At 39.9% G+C, this 13,269-nt stretch overlaps 1 protein-coding gene across 1 annotated transcript in view; it reads left to right on the top strand.

Annotated features, from left to right (window-relative positions):
• Nucleotides 1-13,269, top strand: part of LOC103390678 (receptor-type tyrosine-protein phosphatase delta) — a 259,293-nt gene that overhangs the window by 153,553 nt on the left and 92,471 nt on the right. Inside the window, exon 9 of the mRNA XM_025052801.1 lies at nt 12,245-12,282. The gene's annotated coding sequence lies outside the window, so the exon portion shown is untranslated. The remainder of the gene's footprint in view (nt 1-12,244; nt 12,283-13,269) is intronic.

Below are 13,269 nucleotides of genomic sequence, written 5' to 3' on the forward strand. Positions count from 1 at the left end.
GAGTGTGTGTATTCATGTGTGTGTGTTTTTATGTACTGCATGTTTGCAAAATGAGCCAAATCTGCTCACTAGTGTCTGTGGATTTGGCAGCAGGGAACATTGATTTTGTCAGCATTTGCATTTTCCTGCCAGCCAAGAATACTTTTATTAGCTCTACCAGTATGGATATAGAACGCAGTTCAGATATGCTTAACATTATCCTGTGCTAGATTTAATACAATGGCATTTTTTTCAAAGATAATGCAGGATTAATGCCCCTCCTTATGTAGACACAAGATTATTCCAGTGTTCAAATGTTAGGAAAACCCCAGGTGATGTATGTCTCTGCCAAAGGTCACAGCCAGTCTATAGGTGCAAGATGATGAACTCTCTGAGTGATGAACTGTCTTTTACTCCACTGGCAGCTGATCCAGGGTCAGCTTGTCACATCTGACATGGCGACACTGTAGCAACCTCTTATTTAATCACCATATTAATTCACCCATCACAAAGCCCTAATGACACAGCCGCTGGCCGATTAATCTCTGAATTTGATTTAGCTGATGTCCATTCATCATAACTGACTGTTTCAGTTTGCAATCAATACAGCCCTTTTAGCACTTTGGACACCTAGACCCAGAGAGATACACAGGCATGGTGTGAAGTGTTTTGATGAAGTAAACGCTAGCCCAGGCCAAAGGGGAGACACATCCATTATGTACCAGCGCATACATCAACTGCAGTTTTTCCTCAGGTCCTCGAAGATGTGTCTTTGGACAAAACAAACAAAGATGCATCACAGTCAACTGTCCGTTTGTGTACAGAAAACACATTTCCCCTAGAGCCATCAGTTCATTGAAATAATGTCCTCCTGACCCTAATGAGTAGAAAATAAAATCGGGGAAGATTCAGTCATACTGCATCCTCGCTTCTGGCTGATATTTACTTGTGGACAGTTGTTTATGTCCCTGTATCCTCGAGTAGGCCGCTTTGCTCATGCACCTTGTCAGTACCGCTGCAATTGTGCACTTGGACACACTCTTGTCCATAACATGCGCTCACCATCAAGCCGCAGGGCAAAGACAGCTCTGCTCACTCAAGGGGAAAGTGAACAGCTGTGCCGGTGACAGCTGGAGCGCTCATGACATCCTTTCACCAAATATCAGGGATGGCTTAGGACGCAATGGCGTATCAGCCGAGAGGGGTCCATTTACAACCTGGATGAGATGCCGTGGTTTTAGCGTACGAGCAGGACGAAGCGACAGAGCTCACTTTTCTCCTCCTCACATATTCAGCGATAATGTGAGACGTAATGACTTTCTCCTTGGTCCACGGCCCATATAATAGACCCCCATTTGCTTCAAAACAAGCCCAATGGAGCAAATTAGATAATGTTGTGTCACTGAAAAACGAGCGGAATACTAATGTTTATTTTGGAGGTCCACTTCTAATGATTTCTCATCAGATTCTCACAAGAATCTTGTTTCACCACCTACAACTCCTCATCTGATCTTGTACAATGTGGTAGTAATCTAATCTGAAGAGGGAATAAAACATCTGCTACAGGCTTTGGATGCAGAAAACTGAGACTCAGAGGCAAATCAATCACTTGTGTCACTCTGGTCACATATTTGCTATTTATTCAACTTTTGTCTTTTAAAGCTGCTAAAATCTATGGTATTAGAAGCAGTCACAAATGTGAAGACAGCATAAGAAATATTCTTGCACACAGATGAAAAACAACGTAATCACCTTCGGCAGACCAATTTTAATAACGCCTTAATTTCCATGTATAAATACCTGCAATTCACACGAACCGCTGCAGTAAGCCCCAGCAGAGTAGACTGTGTGGGTGGACTGTATAGGTACAGATAATTACAACCCTCTGTTATGAACTCCTGATTACATGAAGTGGTGGTAAACCTGCAGTCTGCAAATGACACTGAATGAACCTCAACTGCAGATTAAGTGTTGCTGCTGCCATGTAAGTTGATCACTTCTGTATGGAGTGTCTCATAACCTTTAGAGTTTCACTTGACATGTTCTCTGTGCGTGCAATGTATGTAAGATTTTTTTTTTTTTTTTTTTTTTTTCAAAAGTTGCTGATGAGTTACTGACTGAGGTTTTACCTCTGTATTAAAAAGGAAAGAGGGAAAATTCAGGCTTTTTTGTTGTTTTGATTTCATCATCCAAATTATTGGATAGCAGTGAGAAAACATAGCAGGATGACTGTTTTATTTTATTATTATTTATCCTTTTCTTTTCTTTTTTATTGTCTATCAGGCTCTACCTCACCTGTACATGCTCACCTTTTACTTCTCCGTATCCAATTTTGCTGGGTCTGAAGTTACTTTTTATAACTTATTCTTGCTGTATAGGTGTACTGTATATTTATGTTTACATCTAATTCCCAGGTGTATCTGCAAAACGACAGTTCAACTTGAGTGCTACTTGAAGTTGAATGTCTGGGTAGAGCTATAAATAGAGGCTTGTTCTGCTGCGGGGGCCAAAGATTGAACATTGTTGAAAACACCGTAGGAGCGTATGCTTATGGGTGCATCTTGTTGCGGCCTCAGATGTGCCTTAACAGTTGACTTCCTCATCTTGCATTTTCCTTTTTTTTCACCACGGCATTGTGCTAATTATTTTTCGGCACGTTCCACTCGAGTGGGTTCACACGGCTTGGACTGCACGAGCCTCAGCCCAGTGGTTTTTCCTTACCCCCAGAAGCACACGATACATAAACAGCTGAATTATTGTCCAGCTGTGTGACACGTCGGCTTCTAAACAGTTTTGATGATTTTGAAATGCTTATGAGAGCTGATGGAGCATTTTCCTGCTCTCAACCTTTACGGCCAAACGTGATTTGTGCCAGGCGATCTTCCTGCAGAGTAGCTCTGGCGGTGTCTATATTTAGGCAACTTAATACAGTTTTCTTTTTGCACCGTATTTTATCCACATCGTGCAATGCTTGAAGCCCGAAAATCAGAGTTTTTCTATTTTCCCACCAGTGACTGCCATAGAAAACAGCCAACACTGACATGAAGGCAGCACAGCAATTCAGCAGAAAAGGTGTCACTGTATTGCTTGTCACACTAAATTTTATGGTTTTTCAACTTTGAATGAAAAGTCTAGCACATGATGAGAACACCTGCACGGCAATGTTACAGTTAAAATCTGAACTTGTACTTCTTCACAGAGAAGCCACTGTAGTTTGACCTGCTTTTAAAACCCTTCAACATCAGTGTGGCTGATTTAATTTTGTCTGAAATGTCAGTGAGGCAACAAAAAACACATATGCCTCTAATACTGGTGGTTTTCTTATGATTTAAGCAAAAAGACACCATAAAAGCAAAATGGGTCAAGCTTGGACCGTTTGTAATGCTATGAGATTAGATAAATAATGACAAATTAGGAACACCATGCAAATTTCACATTCTCTGACTTGAAAGGAAAATGCTTGCTGTAATATAATTTCAGAAACGCCCGCTGAGGTCAGGGCGGCCGCGCTCGAATGCCCACATTTGCATCTTTGACTCTCTCCTGCCCAGTGAACAAGAATGAGCCGCTGCATCCCCTGCGCAGGCAAAAGTGACTACGTGTAACAATGTTTGTTGAACTCTGTGCACTTCACTGTTCTCAGCATGAAACTATTTCATTTTCTCAAATACACTATAGAAATGCAAAAACCACAGGAAAACAGTGCCACACTTTCATTAGAGCACAACTCTCCCCGCGCAGAACCAACAAAATATACAGAGGACGGTTGCCTTTGTACTCACATACATGCATTTACAGCTAACCATCATATTGTTTCATATTGTTGGTTGGTTATCATGTGGCATCACGACTATATTAACCAACAGTGTTTATGATAGCAGTGCAGCCTTAGCCTTATTTGTCATTCCAAAACTAAAATGTTCTCAAAAGGCAAGGTGAAACCAGCATCCATTTCTCATATTTACATATGAACTAATGATATCCCTGTGGGCTGGCTGTGGCCTTCCAAATACTCTACATGTGATGAAACCCTGGGTGATGTATAGTACGAGTAAGTCACTGAAGCTGGTGACTAACTTGCTGTGATACATGATTTCACAGTCTAATTGCAGCTCCCAGCAGAACAGGCCATGAGCCAAAACAGACCTCCTGACCTTGGCCAAAGAAAAAAACGCATAATAATAACTATAGTAATAAATGCCCCTGTACCGCCATATGACCCATTATATCACTTAGAAAAGACATGCTAGACATTGAGCAACTCTGAGAGAGTGTTTGCATTGGCTTTAAGACAGCATGTAGTCAGGGGTATGAGAGAAGCAGTGTAGTAGACTGGGAAAGAAGTTAACATCTGTCACATACCCCAGGGAGAGAAGTGTTCTACAAGAAGAGGTTCCTCAATGATGTTTATATACAGAATGGCAGCATTTCTAAACGTGGGGGAATAGAAGTGCATCAAAGAGCCACTTATTTGTGTGGCACAGGCTTCTGTACCAACTGTTCACTTCCATAGAGCAACATTAAACAAACCACACGCCTGCATAACTTCACCGACAGCGGTGCATACTGTCATGTCCAACTTTATTAGATACACCTGGAGGAAATCTGCTGCGGTTGCTGTGCTCTGCCTGCGCGCAAAGATATTGATGAAAAATAACACGCCATTTTTCAAAGCAGCAGATGCTGCCCTCTTTGTTCACTATCACCCATCTTCCTACACTGTCAAAGCCAACAGCTGTGCATTTGCCTGGCACTGGAAGAGCCAAGTAATGGCAGGAAACAGATAATTGGAAATGTCGATCTCATTAATAATCACAGTGATAAGTGTGGAGGCAGCTTTCATGCAGAGGTGGGGAATGAATGGCTCATTCTGGTTTCCCACTGCATAAAGTGAATTCAAAAGCACCTATAGTCAATATTGTAACAACCGATACAATGGCTGTGTAATGAGAAAGTGAATGCACACAGAGAATTACCTGCAGAGAATGATCACCTGACTCTACACTTCCCCCTATCTGTGCCTGATGTGTCATTATGCAGATGTTCTTTGTATTTAGCTTGAAGGTGAGATGTCGTTAATAAATATCTATAAAAATGCTATATTATAAAGCCCTGACAAATGCTAACAATTTTACAGAACTTAAAGTATTTATCTGGGAAATGTGCTGCCTTAAAACTGATTTCAATGCAGCTTGCGGCTTTCCAAACTTTTTTTTATCTTTTACCAAACTCCAGTCAACACAGCATGAGGCCACGTTTTACAAGAGGGAACTTTTACAGACACTCTGTGACCAAGCACTGCAGTATTCTTTGAGTGGTTCTTCAGAATCTCTATCAAGATGCATTTAGGGAGATGCCAGCCAGTGCAGTACCTGTAATATACTTAAATTCCAAATTGATTTTACAAGGCAGCTTAGGCCCTAATTGCTGTTTTGTCAGAGGAGATCCTTGATCCAAATGGCTGAGCAACTTATTTTGCAGCATGTTGTTTGGAGAATTTTATTCATGGGAGAGCAGATAGAACGGGGATTGGACGGATGCATTGAGAAACATGTTTGTACTACATTTAGAGCAGGGAAGATATGATCAGACTGACATTCATTTAGATGCAGTCCATGCACCTTGTGTTCCTCCCATATGCACACTTTAAGTTATCTTTTTGTAAAAGTGACACAGAAATAACGTCATCTTTGGTATGCAACGATTATTATAAGGATGCCTTTTATATTATTCAAATATATTGCAGACTAGTCTACATATAAAACAGAACATTTGAATTTTGCAAACGATTTTATTTATACTTTCTAAATAAATTTTTCAGATAACAAATACAGTATTTTAAGGTTGAATGGATATTCTAAAATGCATCATATAAGCCACAGCACTCTTGCACTGCTGATTTTGTTTATACTGCGGCAAGTAGTAGAGTATTAGGAAGTTATGAACTGAGAAATGAATTTTCAAACTGCAAGTAATCCTTTATTAGGAAATATATATTTTGACTTATTTATTGACATTGTAGTTATCTTGTATGGCACTGAGAGTGTCGGATGTAATAAACTGAGAAGTTGGCTTCCAAAACGCAAGTTCTCCTCTATTAGGAAATGTATGGCTCCATACACACACCTGATCTCTGCAAAATGCACTGGTTGCATTTTGATATTTTTGCAGTGAGTTATAAAATCTGACTGTTAACGGCAGCATTATTTCCATGAAATACTGTAACTTCTGGGTCAAATGGATATGCTAACAACAAGGCTTCAAAAGGCAATGTTTGCCTTAGCATAGGAAAACAATTCTTAACCTGAGTAGTCAATGTCAATGCATTAAACCAAAATGTTTTTTTTCTTCTTTTTTTTGCTTGACTGATCTGCCTGCAGTCCAGAGCTATCTCAGAATAAAACTTTCCACACTTCAATTGTAGCACAGTCAAAGACTGGTGGCCATGAAATGAAGTGCAGCTTTAGTCTTTAATACAACAAGAAAATGCAAACTTGAGTTTAAAAAAACACAAAACATATTATCTTTGGGTCTGAGCCACTTAGTGTCAGTGTTCATTTCTCCTTAATGAGTTTGTCCAAGCTTTTCACTCCAACTAGACTTAAATCAGTTTTTAAAGAAGTAAGTTCACTGCTCATTTTCAGCTATGTGACATTCCATAAGTAACGTAATACTTTCGAGGCGGAGGAACTGTTAATTTGACTCAGGCTATGGCTCTTTAACTCCAGTGCAGAGCCCCTGGGGGCACTTTACTGTGCAGTACCTTGCTAAAACCAAATGGCAGATGGAAAAACAGAGATGCTCAACAGTCACAGTTATTTTTCCTCCTGGCTAAAATATTAAGCATATCGAGCCTACAAGGTGATAATGTTCAAGTTTAGCATTTTTCAGCATTTTCTTGGTCTGGGTGTTGAAAAATGAAGCCAAAACACATCTGCTCCTACATATTGTTATCATACCTCAAACGTGGAGGGACCACGCTGCACGGTGATTTCTTCCTGGCAGCACATAAAATAGTTTTGCCCCGTTAGTTCTGATGCGTTGCAATGATCCAGTCCTCTTTTCATGTGCATTTTTATTAGCTATTGTCTCTCATGCAGCCATTTTTATGCATAACACCAGCTCAGGCCATGACATTAAGGTAATTTCCCTGCAAATGAAATTTCCACCACCGTCATAATTTTTTCAGTGGCTATAGCTCATGCACTTGTTGAAAAAAATAATTTGTCTTCTGTTTCATCAAACTATAAAATATATATTAAGGTTGATTTAGGGCCCTCTGGTCCCCACAAGCAAAGCACTAGAAAAGGTCATTTTAATTTGTTAATTTTAACACTGAAACTGGTGAAGGCTCTCTTTTAGAAAAACAAATCCTATTACGGACTCTTAAAATTCATAAGAATAAATGCTTGTATTCTTATGCAAATCAATCAATTTTGTATTATCCACCAATAACTAAATCTGGTCAGTTTTGTACATACTATTTTTATTTTTTCATACATATTATTTCCCCATTAAAGACTGACAAAAACATAAATTTGTATTATAAAACCAAAGAGTTATGGTTAAATTTTAGTGATCACAGCATATCCTTGTTCTTCCCCCATTTATTTTAAAAGCCTCGCTTCTCAAACAGCCAGAAACTAAACAGTATGGGGATACAGTGGGAGTAATCTGAGGGAATATATGCAATTTCATAAGACCAGCCAGGCAGAAAATAGATTGAAGGTTGTGATTTGGGGGAGTTAGGAAGGGAGTGGCAGGGGGTCTGCAGTGAAATAATGTGTCACTCACAGTGCAGAGACTGCTGCCTTGGCAACTCAGGCTCCCGCCACATACACTGTTACATTTTATTAAAAGGTGAGATTTGTTTGATCTTTCACCTTCAACTTCTTTGTTTGACCTTACAGTAAAAGAAAAATTAACAACTTTCTCTCAAATTTCTCTCATCGTTTTTTCTTTTCTTTTTTTTTTTTTGTTCATTAATAATGTGATGTAAGCTTGGTCTTTCTGTAGGTGCCTTGTCAAAGGTGCAAGGTAATTATTGAAACATATGGATGGCTGTGCCCTCTCTTAACACTCTTACTAATGATGCTTGGCTATTACAGAAGGGCATAGGAAGGACAAGTCTACCATTAACTGATAAATCCCGCTAGAGATCCATGACTTCTCAGACCTCCACGGCTAAAGAGAAGCCCTTAGAGCTTCAGAGATGAGCAGAGGAAAGATCTAACCCCCGTAACTGCATCAGTGTTCCGGTAAAAGAACAAGACTGAACTGAAGAGGCTGAAAAAAGCTTTCAGTGCAGTAGCCATTGTGTCATTAACCATCCACTCTCTTGTTAAGGTTGGTAAAAGTCAGAGTTTGCAGGCTAAATTCCATTAATTACTTTAGCTGTATAACCAGCCCTTGGTACAATTGGTATCGGATTGAGTCGGAGTTGAGACGACCCACTTAAACTCCATTAACTTTCTTTGGCAAATCAAGTGAAGAGGCTTCACCATAATGCTAGCTTGCTTCGGGCAATTCTTCAACATGTAAGATCCAGCTCTCTTCTTAGGTTAATGGACCCAACATTTCTTTCTAAACAACCCATGTATAACATGGCTCCATCCCACCAGTGAGACCCTGCAGAATACTCTTTCTCTCTCTCTCTCTCTCTCTCGCTTTGGGCAAAAGTGAGGTTGCAGCATAATAGACTAAAAGCTTGAACGGGCTACAGGACACTCAACACCAGTATTCAGCCCTGACACAGTGGTTAGTTGAAAATAACGTCACTACTTTGGCTATGCAGCATTTAAATTCATTTGAAACAGCCTTTGAGCAAAAAACCTCAGCATCAGCAGCAACTACCAAGGTGAATTTGAAATATTTGTTTAGAGAGATAGAAGCAAAGTGCACAAGCAAATATATAGTGTTTAAAGAGTACAATTCAGTAAAACTTTTCTAGAGATTTTGTTACTAAGGCGTACTATGTTACCAAGTGTGCCCCGACACAACCTCACTGCACTGTTGATTTTATCTTCGGGCTGTGCAGATATAGTGTACCAGTGGTCCAGCTGAGTGGGTGAAACTGAGCAAAATGAAGTCCAGCAAGTACATCTGTTTATTCATTGAATTTTTTTTTTTACTGCACTTGGTGCCTGTGGACCCTCTCTATACATTCCTGACTGGCACACACAGTAACACACTCCTTTGATTGGTTCGTAACACCACAGCAGTTCTCACATCCATCTCTAGCAGTTGCTAATTGACAAAAGAGAAAGACTTTAGTTGTTCCTTATTTCCCCGAAATGACTACAGGACACTGGAGAGCAGATGGTGTGTCTCCGAGTGTCACTAGTGGCCAGTTGTTACACTTGACAACGTGGGCTGATCTGGCAAATGTGGTGCATTTTTTTGCCTCTAAGGAAAGAGGAAAATAAGGGGAAACAGCACTTGGATTGATTTCATCCCTCATTCAGCACAGAGCAAATATTTTTGACAAAGACATATGGTGGAGAGAAGTGCACAGCAGCATGCTAGCCAGCCTCAGGGCTGAGATGTTTTCACTTCATTGTTTCAGGCAACATGCATGAGCTATGTATGCACTGTCAACATGCACTCAGGCAAATAGACACACACGCACTCATGCGCAGACAGCTTTGGCTCAAAACGCAGACAAGGAGGCATGTTATAAATCACATCTCAGCCACATGTAGTCTGTCCCTCTGTCTGTCTTTCACATTAACCCAAATACTCACACTGTTTAAGGTTTAATCAAACACATCGCTTCATACATGAGTTTTGAAATCACATTCATCAGCCTTCCTAAGCTCAAACTCTACGTGTCTTGACCTTAACACTGCATGCCAGATGTTGGCTCCAACATGTCAGAAAGGATGCAGTGGTGCTGCCTGATCTGCCCCCTCACTCACCCCATCATCAGCTGAACCAATCTTAGAGAAATAGAGTCTTTCACCTTCAGTCCATTTGCAGTTGTCTGTGTGTGTGGTTTTGGGGGGCGGAGGAGGCAAGTGGTTGTGGTGGGGTGTGTGTGTGAAGGGGTGGTTGGATGGGGGCAGCCTGATGTTCAAAGTTACCTGCTGAGTCCCTGTCTGTGCTTTGGCAGCTGGACTGATAGCCAGCCCTGTGGAATGGCAGCTGTTGAAGGAGCTTTTTTTTAATTGCACCCATGTTGATGGGGGGCTGTCAGGAGGGCAATGAACAGAGGATTTGGAAAAGGGGGGGGGGGGGGGGGGGCAAAGTGTGAAAAAAAAAAAAGTTTAAGGGAATAGGTGGAGTGGGTGGCCTTATAGGGTGCTGACCCAAATATCACAGTATCCATAAAAAATAACTATAACTGGAAACTAAAAATGCCAAGTTTTTAGATTAGAAGGTTTTGAATTGCAGACTGATTGCAATGCTCATGCCACTGAGGCAGACTGTGAGATTCGGAAAAGTTTTTTCTCCAAGACTTTGTTTATGCAATAAAGGATGGTATCACTCTGTTTCCTTTTGTGTTACAGATATGAATAAAAATGACAATCTGTCACATGGGTAAATACACAGCTAAGATATATTTGGAAAGGGAAATATTACATGAATTGATATGGAAATACCAACACATCACAGAACTGTTTCATATTTACTGGTTAATCTTGTTTTACCACATGTTGCAACAATGATGTTGTTTTTGGAGCTTTTACATACTGGGACTATACAAAAAAGGATGCCATGCAGAGAAAGTTTGGGAACCACTGCCCTAAACTTTCCCATTTAGAAACATTAAGTTTAATTTCTCACAGCATACTGATGAATGACTTGCAGGAATATCTGCACTGTGAACACTTCCAATTCACTGAGAGGCTTTGGCACCATTCATTTGACTTTTGTCAGCATCTTTTAGAGAAAAGAAAATACAATTTTATTTTAAATCTATCATCTGCACCTTCACACACTCTCATTGTTTAGCATAGGGCAGGCTGACTTTTCTTTTCTTTGTATCTCCAAATAATGATCCTGTGCAGCTCTGGTAGTGCTGCTGTGGCTTTATTCATGTCCAATTATTAGCCATAAATCTACAAAGGACGGCAGGACCTCTGACAGGTAGCTCCATTATTGTGTGCTGATTGCTGGAGTGCCCCTATTAATCATTTCGCTTTATTCTGTAGCGGTCAAGACACTTCAACTCTGATATTCCCTCATTTTTTCCCCCTCTTCGTTTGTTCTCGGGCTGCATCACAAATTGTGTTTTCTTTTCTTTATGCTAAAGTCGATTTGACTTATTAAATACCAGTTGTCATGTATTACAATGATGACATGAAGATCCAAAATAAGGTCACGGCGATTACAGCTATGTTTCAAATATTTCACAACTGTAAAGGATTTGTCACATGCTTGCTTTCACTGCACTGAGAGAAAGCAGGCGTTGTAATGCAAAGCCTTCGCCTGAAAAACCCTGTCATTATCCACCAATGAAATGGCAGCATACTGTACATCAAACTGTAGCCATTTAGGACAGTAACTCCATGATATACCCTGCATATAAACTAGGAAATAAATTCCTCCCCTTCAGCATTTTGACAGCAGCTATTCAGATACTTAGCCATCGTACTCACTGCAGTCATATTCCTCTGCCAGAATCAATTGCGCTGGCAACCAATGCAGAGCCTGAAAGCTAGGAGGAGATAAAAAAAAAAAAAAAACGAGTTGGTGAACAGAGCATGGAGTTATGCTGTTCATCAGTCACATGGTTAATGCTCTCTTCCATCTCTCATGGCTCCTCTTTCCAAAGTGAACTGGGTTTCAGTTAGTGCAATCGCAAGTTCCTTTGCGCACAATTAACATCAAAACCTCTTTTTTTAATTCTACGTTTCTGTCCAACTTTGACCTTTTTTAGTGCTGCACGCATTTTAATTAACACTAAACTAACCTCAATGCCTTTGTTCTCACAATATTATTTTATGTAGTGCCCAAGTGAAATCCAAGAAAGATATGCCACGCTGAATATCAGTGGTGAAGAAGGGATTTTTGTAGCGGGTTAGAAAATCACAAAGGTTTAAGTGTCAGACACGTGTGCTTGCCACATATAATCACTGGGTAATGGATGTTCCCCCATTGTCCTTTAGAAAGAGACAGTGCTATTTAATAATACTCAGCCACAGGAAGCAGCATCAAAACAAAAACAGAATCAGAAACAGTGCATCTCAAATCTTTGTTACATAAAGCTTCTTTAATACATTAAATAATTGCAATCTAACATTGTTGTCTTTTTTTCTTGCAGCTTTTGAACTGTAGGGACGGCTGCTTGAGTTCTGAAAGGTAAGATTTACGTCATTTTTGGATGCCTTTTCATTTCTGATCACCCTCTCCACACTACTGTATGTGCACCAGCAGAAAAACAACAGGGAGACTCCTCTCCATTCTTTTCTCGCCACTGTTTAATTAGCTTGGTCTCAGAGACTAGCCAATCACAACTCGTGTTCAACCACAACTGACAAAGATAAATGACATGTCACAACATCTCAGCCTCGCCCATCATCCCTTGTTCATTTGTGCATTGTACAATGACGAGGAGGGCGCAACAAATCTGACTGGGTAGGTGGGTGATTCCATGACAGCATAAATCCATATGGGTGAATTCAGTGTTTGTGTGCAAAATGAACTAGATTTTCTGGTGAGTTTGCAAAGTAAATATTCAAAATCTGTGTGTACTCTGCACTGTAAACATTTTAGGTTGCTGTGTTCCATCCATAGAGGATTTAAATTGCACGATTTGTGCAATTATTTGAATATTATTAATGTATTTTTATTTCAATAACACTTAGCAGTTGCAAGAGAGGGAATTACATTTAATTAAATCCATCTTTGATTTTGTAATATTAAATATATTCCATACTCAATGTGGAAATCTTGCAAAATCTCCCCAGTTGTTAATCTACATGTATCATCTTGTGGAACCACTACTTAAATGATTAAAAAAAAACAACAACAATAAATTAATTTGAGCCATGATTATACAGTGGTATCTTTTCTGCACACACAGTTCTGTCTTGTTCCAATCTAACCGCTATCATATAAAGATAATTACTGCTGATGCTAACAAGTGAAGAAAAAAAAGGAGGGAATCACTTGCCAGACGATTACCCAACCTCAAATTACACACTTCAGTTTGAAGATGGATTAACGCCTCACACATAAACCTGTCTTATCTGGCCAAGTGGAAACTATTTCTGGACAATTAGAGTTGCATTTTGCCAAATGAATACAAGAAATCATAAAACCTTTGTGTTGCCCTTGGGATCATTT

The sequence above is a fragment of the Cynoglossus semilaevis genome, chromosome 1, assembly GCF_000523025.1.
Source record: "Cynoglossus semilaevis isolate Cse_v1.0 chromosome 1, Cse_v1.0, whole genome shotgun sequence".
NCBI lineage: Eukaryota > Metazoa > Chordata > Actinopteri > Pleuronectiformes > Cynoglossidae > Cynoglossus > Cynoglossus semilaevis.